The sequence below is a fragment of the Anser brachyrhynchus genome (genome assembly GCF_964034855.1).
Source record: "Anser brachyrhynchus genome assembly, chromosome: 10".
NCBI lineage: Eukaryota > Metazoa > Chordata > Aves > Anseriformes > Anatidae > Anser > Anser brachyrhynchus.
In genome coordinates, this window is record NC_137705.1 from 19,135,531 (window position 1) to 19,145,215 (window position 9,685).

The 9,685-nt window shown below is 45.3% G+C and overlaps 1 protein-coding gene across 1 annotated transcript in view; it reads right to left on the reverse strand.

Moving 5' to 3' along the window:
- VGLL4 (vestigial like family member 4) overlaps nucleotides 1–4,153 on the reverse strand; it is a 92,462-nt gene extending 88,309 nt beyond the window's left edge. The window contains exon 1 of the mRNA XM_080606765.1: nucleotides 4,021–4,153. The gene's annotated coding sequence lies outside the window, so the exon portion shown is untranslated. The remainder of the gene's footprint in view (nucleotides 1–4,020) is intronic.
- Between the last annotated feature and the right edge of the window lie 5,532 nt (nucleotides 4,154–9,685).

A 9,685-nucleotide genomic window follows, 5' to 3' on the forward strand; every position in this document is an offset into this window, starting at 1 on the left:
TACTAAACATCTCAATGACACTGATCCCCTAGCAGGTTTTTATGCAGCATCTGCACTTCAAGAACATAACACCCTTCAGTTTAATGAAACAACGCATTTTCCCCCTTCTCTTCAAACTTCTGCAAATGCCATGCATGTGTGGAGTACTCTCAGCTTAGCAAATACCTCACAGTTAACATTTTTGAAGACTATAGCAACAGAGAAATTAGAGCTTTTGAAAATGAACCGTTAAGTGTTTTCATGAATTTACAGAGCACCTTCTGAGCATCAGGGAAAGCTCACAGGGAAAGTCCTAAACTTGCTTATTTGAAGCTTAAGTAAACAGGCAGCGGAGAAACTGACACCAAAGATTAACTGCAGCCTGGACAACGAGACATTCATTCAATCCCATGTAAATTATTATTCACAGTGGGGTACGCCAGGAAAGAGTTCAAATAAGAGATGAATTTTGTATTTGATTAAAGGAAAAGGGAATAACGAAGGAATAGAAAAGAGAAATACGCAAGGTAATATTTGCAGCAGTAATCGGCATGGAACTACGATGGCTTTTGTCTAGAAGGAATCTTAACTAGGAACCAAAGTAATGAGGCAGATAACAGAAAAAAGGGATACGTTGATGAGGACAAAGACATGCTGGGCAGATGAAAAACTCAGGAGGATTTAGACATAGCTTGGACGTGAAGATTTAAAGAGAAGTCACCGTCATAAGGATAGCTGGATCACAGGTCTGACTGACACACAGAACAGCAGCACAGCCAACGGCTATTGCAAACAAGCTAATGAGAAACGTCTGAAAGCAGACACTACTATGAGGTCTCCCCTGAACTTGCTGAGTGTGAACTACAGATAGACATCTACACGATGCCAAGGAGAGAGAAAGACTGAACCTTTCGGTGATGTGGAGAAAAGTCTGGCATTTGAATTCATATGTCTGGTGAAATTACACAGATAAGGTTGGAGGGAGAGAAGTGGATTAATAAGCAAAGCCCATTGTAACAACAAAAATGTGAGACAAGAATGACAGGAGACTCAAGAAACTATCAAGAGCGAGGACGAAAGTGAAGTAAGCGTAGATAAACAGAAGCATAGGGAAAACAAGATTAACTGAAGAGCACTAACAGATAGTCAAAGCACCTGACTTCTGGGAAGATGCAGGTAAAGTACGTACTAGTCAGATGTCATACCCCAAAGTCACTAAAGAGAGGTGTTTCAGTTCATTTCAATGGAACAAAGCAAAAGTGAAGAGGGAATCCAGACACAACTTACCAGAACAATTAGTAAGGCTGCAGAGGAAAGGAATATAAAGTAAAAATCTGATGCAAACCAAGTCAAGAGCGTTTTTCAGACAGGAGAGAGCAAAGCATATTTGTGCTGTAAATGAAAAAAATGCTAAGCACACCGTATTCAATGTATGTCCTCAAAAGCTGCAACATGTTTAAATTCCTTCAACTGCACCTACATCACAGCCTCTATTTGTGGATACATAAATCCTGTGTTGAGATAGATACCCATATGAAACATTAACTGTTAAGTGTTCAGTTCAGATTGTGATAACCACGTAGCACTGATCACCCTTCTGCATTTATGACAGACAGGCTTTCATAGTGAGTTCAGGCTACTTGGCCAATGGAACCATCAAAATACTACCTTTTTTTTTTTTTATATAAAGTCTTTCCTCAGTACCTTGTTTTTTTACCGTGCTTGTTTTATATGTGAAAAGTGTGTTTGAACAGGCAAACCTCCAAACAGAAACAACTTAATGATTTGACTTATCACATATAAAAATAAAGCTTAAAGCAAATCTTTGGCATTTAACCTTGTGTTTTTGTTTTCTGCTGCATAAATCCTCTTTAACAAGGAAACATTCTAAAAAGACAGCTCTTAGCAACAGTACTTGAAGAAAAATCTAGCAAAAGTAAGAATTTAAAGGTGGAAAAGTCTAACCTGACCATGTCTTGCTTCGAAAAGATCATTCAGTCCATCATGTAATAATTTCTGATGCAAAAACAGTATGCAACATCTAAATATAATAAAAGGACCTGAAGAGAAACTACCTTTTACAATAGAAAACAAAGAGAACTGAGAACAAATCAACCTTCTCAGTGTCTCTAAATTGTGTTAGTTACCAAAGTTATATATATTTAAACAAGAATTTCCTGTTGCTTTAAAATATGCTTCTTCAGTTAACACACCCAAAAGGTCTATACCAACTATTTTCTACCATGTCTTAGCTACCAGCCATGTTTTATACCACTAGACTGTCAGATCCACACCTTTCAGCACCAGTTCTGGGTGCTCACCACTTGCAGAACTAGCCTAATTCCTACACGAAGGTGGGTGTAAAAGCGAGGTGGCAGCGCTCACGGGGCCGAGTCCTTCCCAAGCAGAGGTAAGGTGTGCTAGCAGCACAGCGTCCTACGCCGGACCACCCGGCCCCATTCCCCACAGCGCAGTGGGGGTACTGGTGGTTCTGCAGCAAGGGTTTCAGCCCAGAGGTTTGCTTCAAAACAAACAAACAAAAAAAAACTAAAACCAAAATAAACAACAATGCAAATGTACAGCACAGACACTGCCAAGTTCTACCAGGAGTCTAACAGACCAGATCTGTCTTTTCAAAAACTGCCTTAAATCATACATAAAACACAGCCTGACCCCAAATATCAGGATTGTAACTGCTGTATCAACCAGAAGAAACAGAAATGTAAGGGATTTAAGCAAAGCACAGTCTACATCAGAAATATGTGTAACTATTTCTCACAAGTAGGCAGATGGGAAAAACACAAAGAACAAGAATTCTGTAAAAAAGCCCTAAAAATATTCTGTATGAAGGTAGGAAGAGAAGATTACCACCAGATTTTACAGTTCTAGATCTACGGGTTCTTAATATCACCATCTGCAATGAGAATGTTACTCCCTACCTGCAGCTTGTTCCCCTGTGAGGAACGTTCCTTAAACAACTGCCTAAACTCTACGAAAATCTAATCAGAAAAGTTATGCTCCAGGAGGAACCCTGCAGCTCTAGATCAGTTGTTTGTCTTTGGTTTAATTAAAAAATCCCTTTTAATTAAAAAATCCCCATCCTTTCTTATTCCTGATTATCCTGCAGAGCAACAGAGTGAAAGTGAGCTGGCTTCACGGCTTCTCTGTCAGTAGAAATGGCTGTTAGACTCCCATTCACTGCACTTGCAGAAAAGAGGTGCACTGGTGTCACGTGCTGTCAGTTTGACTCAGAAACTTAATTACTTCTGATTACATCTGGGAAACACAAACCCAGCTTGACTGCAGAGACTGAAATTGCACTGCTAAAGACTAAAACATATACGTATGTACAAATGGAACATGCTAGATGCAGAATCCAAAGCTTTAACAGCCCCCTTGGGGCTCGTTCTCGAAGATTTTCGCCACGGGACCCCTTCCTGCTGGTGGGACGCCAGACGCTTGCTCCACGAGCGCAACCCGCTCTGCTGAGGCCAAGGTGTAAGATGGCAGTCCTAGCGCTCCCTCACCGGCCCTGCCGCTCCCAAACGAGCTCCCCGCCGGGACCCGGGCCCCGCACGCTTCCCCCCAGCCACCTTCAGCATCTTCCCCGCAACCTGCGCGGCGGCCGCTTTCGAGCGGGGCTCTGCGGCTCCCCAGGCCGGCCCGAGGCGAGCGGCCCCGCGCCGGGGGAACGCCCGGGCCCGCGGCAGGACCCAGCCGCCCCCGGCCAGGGACCAGGCCCGCGCTAGCCGCGGCCCCCCGGGGCAGCCCGACGCCTCGCCTCGCCTCCTCCCCGCCCGGCCGCCGAGGCGGCAGCGCCGCGACCGCTCCTAAAAAGCCCCGCGGCGGCGGCTGGGGCTGAGGCGGCTCCGCCAACGGTCGCGGCGCGCAGGGCCCGGGGGTGACCCGGCTGCTCCGCCGCGGGGCCCCGGCCCTGCCCCGGGGAAAGCCCCGCGGCGCGGGGAGCGGGACGGGGCTTCCCCTCCCCGCCCGTCAGCGCCCCGGGGGCACCTGCCCGGCTCCGTTCGCCCCCTCACTCACCAGTGTGCTCCCGGCCGGGCGGCTGCGGCGAGCGGCGGCGGCGACAGCGTGGCTGCGGGGCGGCCGGCGAGCGGCTCGCTGCAGCGGCCGGGCCGGGCCGGGCCGTGCCGGGGAGCGGCGGGCAGCGCCTTCACTGCCCGCCCGGGGCCGGGGCGGCGGGGCCGGGAGCGGAGCGGAGCGGGCGCGGCGAGCCCCGGCGCCGCTGGCCCCGGCGCCGCTCGCTGCACGGGCCCGGGGAGGAATCCCAGGAACGATGGAATCCTGCTCCTAGCAGGTGGGGACGGCGGGGCGGCCCCATTGGCCGCGGCGGGCTATGAGCTCAGCATAATTAGGGTAATGAGCCGTGACGTCACGGCCTCGCAGGTAGGCAGAGCGCGGCGCGGAGGAAGCGGGAGCCGCGCCGAGGCTGGCCCCGCCCGCAGCGCCGCCGCCGCGGGGGGGGAGGAGGAGGAGGGACCGGGACGGGACGGGACGGGACGGGACGGGACGGGACGGGACGGGGCAGCGGCGCCCTCCCCTCCCCTCCCCTCCGGGCCCGGCCCCGCAGCTCCTGCCGGCGGCGCTGGGCAGCGCGGGGGCACTGGGCCGGGCCCCGGGGGAAGCGCGGAGGGAAGGGGCAGGGCCGTGGAAGTAAAGCGCGAGGAGAGCCGCGGGGGAACAGGAGGCGGCAGGGAGCGGCGAGAAGGCGGCTCCTCAGCGGCTGCGGGCTCCCAGCCGCACCCTCACAGAGCTTTTCGAAAGCTAAGGGAAAAGAACAAAAAGTTCCTCTTAAGAACAAATCGGTTTTAAGAAGAGGATTATACCACAGGAGTTTGGAATTAAAATGCATTATCATTTTATCATGGCCTAATAGCCACAGAGATAAATAAAACACAATGAAAAGCCAGGTCTTCAGCTCCTATGGTAACACTACGAGTAGGATTGAGGATGACGGAGGTTGGGTCCCCATGTTTGATATGAAGATGTTAGGGCTGAAGAAGTCCAGCCCGAGTAACAGAGGCCCTCGAGGCTGGGTAACTGCGCGAGGCAGCAGCACGCTCAGACCCAGCACTGCCTGGGCACCACCCAGCCTCTGCCCTTCCCAGCGACCTGCGGCACTGTTCATTCCCAACTCCAAATTTTCAAGACTGAAGCAGTTTAGGAGCACAGCACACTAAATATTTTTGCCTGTTTTCAGTCATTTCATGAAATTAAGCAAACAGACTCGTACAGGATCAAAGCGAGCATAACCTTTTCACGCTAATTAAGATCTTGCATGATAAAACAACAACTAAGAGATAAGAAAGTCCCCAGAAGATATTCTACCAGAGCCATGCAGGCTACAGGTGAAATCCCGACCACTTGCCTTCTGACCCAACCATAGTTTTTGCGGGAGCAAGACACTGCAGTATCTCCACATTATACCAAGGTGCTCTGAAGAAGCTGGCAGTGCTGTTTTCTGCAGCAGGCCTTTTAGCTTGCACGAGTTGCAGGGAGGGAGGAGGTACGGAAAAGCACTGTACTCCTGCTGTGTTGCCCATTGTGAACGTCAGCCATCCTCCAAAGTATTAGGTCCATGAATGCTAGATTCTCACCTTCACAATGCCGGAAGGAACTGAGGTTTCTTCACATGGCTCTTACAGCCCATGGCAAAGGGAGAGGCAAGGACAAATCAACCCAAGCCCACCCCAGGACCCCAGCTGCAGATTTGTGGTGGGACCTGAGAAGAACACAGGAGAGCAGAAATACAAAACGTCTCTATACAATCCTGTTCGTGCTATCTTACTCAGCTCCTCCTCCCTTCTCTCAGCGTGACAAACACTTGTGCTAATACATGCATAACTATATAAATGGCAGCACAGCTGTACTTCTTCACTGAAGGAAAAAAGTACTAAGACGCACCAAAGTTTATTTTAGATCCTGAAACTGGGATTTATGTCTGAAGGAGTGGAGGGAGCACAGCTCCCACATTTACACAGCGAGGCAGCCAAAGCAGAAGGCCAGCCAAGCGGTGTGGGGAGGCTGCATGGAGGGGAACAGGCAGAGGTGAATCCCCACACCGTGTCTCGATTCCCTGAAGGATTCAGAGTCCATGACAGGTCGTCTGTGCTCTCCAATTCTAATTTTAAAATTTATCAAAATCATGCAAGAATAACTGATATTGAAGTATTTTCATATCCTTGCAAGGACAGGTCATGCAATCTCAGGGCCATCCAAAGGCAGCCAGAAATGCATTCCAAACGCTAAATGAAATCCAGACTCAGACTCAACACACTTAGTGTATCTAACAGAATGGCTTCAGTTGCTAAAAAAGTGAAAGGCAAAATGCCTAACAATATCATCATAAACATTATTTTATACATTTCTTAAACTCTTAATCTACTGTATTTATAACAATATAGGGAAACATTTATAGTGTTTTTATTTTTTTTTTAAGTTGATATTTTGTTAATGGACTGGAAAATATTTTCTTTACCAGGAAGAACAGGAGTTTTATGATCTAATTTCTGGAAAAATGGTACTCAAGATAGCAATGTGAAAATTATTAGAGAAAACACTAAACAAGAAAAACACTTTGAAGTAGGGAAAACAAAACCACAGGCACTGAGCAAAGATCTGAAATAGACATTAAGTATCACGAGGATGAATTGCTGTAGACTAATTACAAACCTTTTTAATATGTATCTTCAAGAAAGAAGTTTGCTGCTCCTGTTTACAACTGCTGGAGGGAAAGAGGTAGGCAGGGTTTCTTTGTTTAAAGAGACAGGGCTCCTGGGATGAGGAGCAGCATTAAAAAGTAGAGGTCAAAACAGCTTTTGATCCTTTGGAAATGCTATTACAGCTCCCAGCAAAAGTTTTAGAATGGGATGGATAACTATTAAACCTCTAAGAAGTCTGAGCTTTCTGGGAAAGATGACCCTACGCGTTTCCATACAAACACTGCTAGTATAGATGGGTTCCACACTGAAGGTAAGCATCAGCATTTGTTGGGGGGGGGGGGAAAAAAGCAAATTGTCAAATGCTGTAAAATCACCAAAAAAAATCTTAACAGCTATCAAGCCATAAAAAAACCTTGTTGAAGCTGCTGAACGCAACACATGCTAATGCTTAGCCAAGCTGTTTAAAAGGCAAATTCACAGATTAGTAAATCAAAAACAATCTCGTTTGATGAACCATATTTTGGCTTGCTTGGGTGTTACAATTTGTTTTTCATTTTGCACATACTTTACAAGTGAATGATATCAAAGGCTCTGTGCTGACTCAGATGCCAAAAAAAAAAACATACTTTGCTGAAACCAAAACTGACCGAGATAGCTGCGGGTTTGCACCTGAACTAAAACAAAAAGACTTCAGTTCAAATTTAGGCAGCCAGATAGAGAGCGTAAGGTGTGACTCAAATCCTCAAACAGGCTCCAGTTGAACAAACACCTGTTCCACATGTCTATTTAATCACTGAAAAGTGATAACTGGGGGGGGAGAGCATGTGAAGTTCCAGCAAAATGATACCCAGTACTCTTTCTCTACTCCATGAAGTATAACCAATGGAAGACTTACCATTGCCTGACAGGGCCAGGACAGCGACCAAGGACTGCAAGCTGCCAGCTGAGGTGTGATACTATGGCACATCTGCAGGCTGGGAAGAACCAGCAGCCACGAATACAGAACTGATTCCAAAGCTATGAATGCGCATTCCAGCATGGCAGTGTCCCCTAGGCTTCCTACTGTGGAGGACACTTATCAACCAAGGATTTGCTACGCAGAACTTGTGTAACATCTCACGGGCCCTGAGCCCGCCGCACATAGAATCAGCTCCGTTTCACAGAAAATACACACACATTTCGTGAACAACACCACCTGCTAGCTAATTTCTAGGTACATTTTGAGAACTTTCTTTGAGCGGTTACATTGTTAAGTATCTTAAGAGTTTATTATTATTATTTTATTTTAAGATCAAGTATGGAAAGAACCTGAAATCAGAGTGGGGAAAAAAAGAAAGTATTACATCAAGCCTAGTTGCAGTCAATAGGGAGATTTGATGTTCTAGTTCTGCAGACCTTACTCTGCCAATAATCTTGTAATTATTATTGAGATTAAGCCTGACATCTGTTCCATGACCAACTAAGAAAATATTTCCACTATAATAACAGTTGGTCAAAAATGCCTTGGGCAAGCATCTCCCTACACATGGACCACAGCAGCAATATGCCCTACTATTGTGAACAACATCCGTGTCAACTAGATAGGGACACTCAATGTGGAATGAGGCTCAGACCTGTTTTGCTACTCTATTTTCAAGTGATTTCAGCTCTTAAGACTAGCAGCAGGGGGCACATGTTGCGTTGCATCAATTACCAGTACAACTCTAAAGGTACAAAGAGATGGTGCTTTTTTCTTTAGATGTCCACAGAATGCAGTAATTTTCCAGCTGGTATTAACTCTATGTGAAAGAGGAATTACCTTCATTCTTCCAGTTTCTTGCTGCAATTTCACTTTTTTTGCTGTTGTTGCCTTTTTTTTCCTCCTTCAAACAGCAGCAATACAGATACTTTTGTAACAACACGAAAAGACACGGAGTTATCTTAAGTCCGAAGAGAAATGTAAGATATATTAATAGAAACTATGTAGAAAGATGATTAAGTTTGTGCCACAAAGCACACGCTTCTTGTAAAGCTGTAACAAAACATTATACAGAGAGATATATATTGCAGGCTTAATAAAGTATGTCATTACTTCAAAACATCTGCCAGTACAGTTACAATGCATAGCTCCATCTATTCACATCTTTTAATAAAATGTTAATTTTACAAATGAAAATAGCTTTTAAAATCATCCCAAAATACATTTATCAAAAACAAATTAGATAGCCTCACAAGCAAACATTTTTTTCTTCACTGCTAATACTGCTAAACTGAATCTAAAACTCTTCCCTGTAGAAGTCTGGATTTGTTTGCACTGCACCTCAAAGCTACCTTACATAAAAACACACCCAGATCCAAAACAATGTACCATGTAAGTCACTTTAAATTTTTTTGAAGATAGTTTATTATTTCATTAAACCATAATGTGTTCAATAGCAGTAATTCCAGACAGACAAGTTGATCCAAACTGTAAGTTGATGGAGTTGGTTATTTATTACCTGCTTCAAGACAAAGCTTGCCCTCTTCATAATTGTCTGCCCCGTCATCCAAGGGAAGATTAAAAGAGACAGTATAATTTCAGCTGGAGCAGGGTCATAACAGCAGCATAATCTTCAAGCAAACAGTAAGATACTTTCAGAGATGAACAGAAATATGAGCACCTCTAACTCTTGTTTCAGAACATTTAACCACAGGTACTTTTGTGTGCTTTGTTCTAGAGAAGAGGAAGATTCTACCCTATAGTGATTCCCATAAGGTGAAGGAAGACGAGATAGCTAGGCAGAAATAGGAGTGTCATATTAACAAATTAAAGCACCCTTCAGAATTAACCTACTAGTTTTAATTTGTAAAGGTTTATTGTTAAAGTTCATTAACAACAATAAAATGACCACAACTGCAATATTTTGAGTGACAAACTGAGCATAAAAGAAAGTTCAGCGTAATCAGTGATGCACAGATGTAGTTAAATATTCAGAATAATCCATTGCATATTTTTCCCGATTCTACTCCTCTTCTTGTGCAGAGAACACATTCATGCAATAGATTTA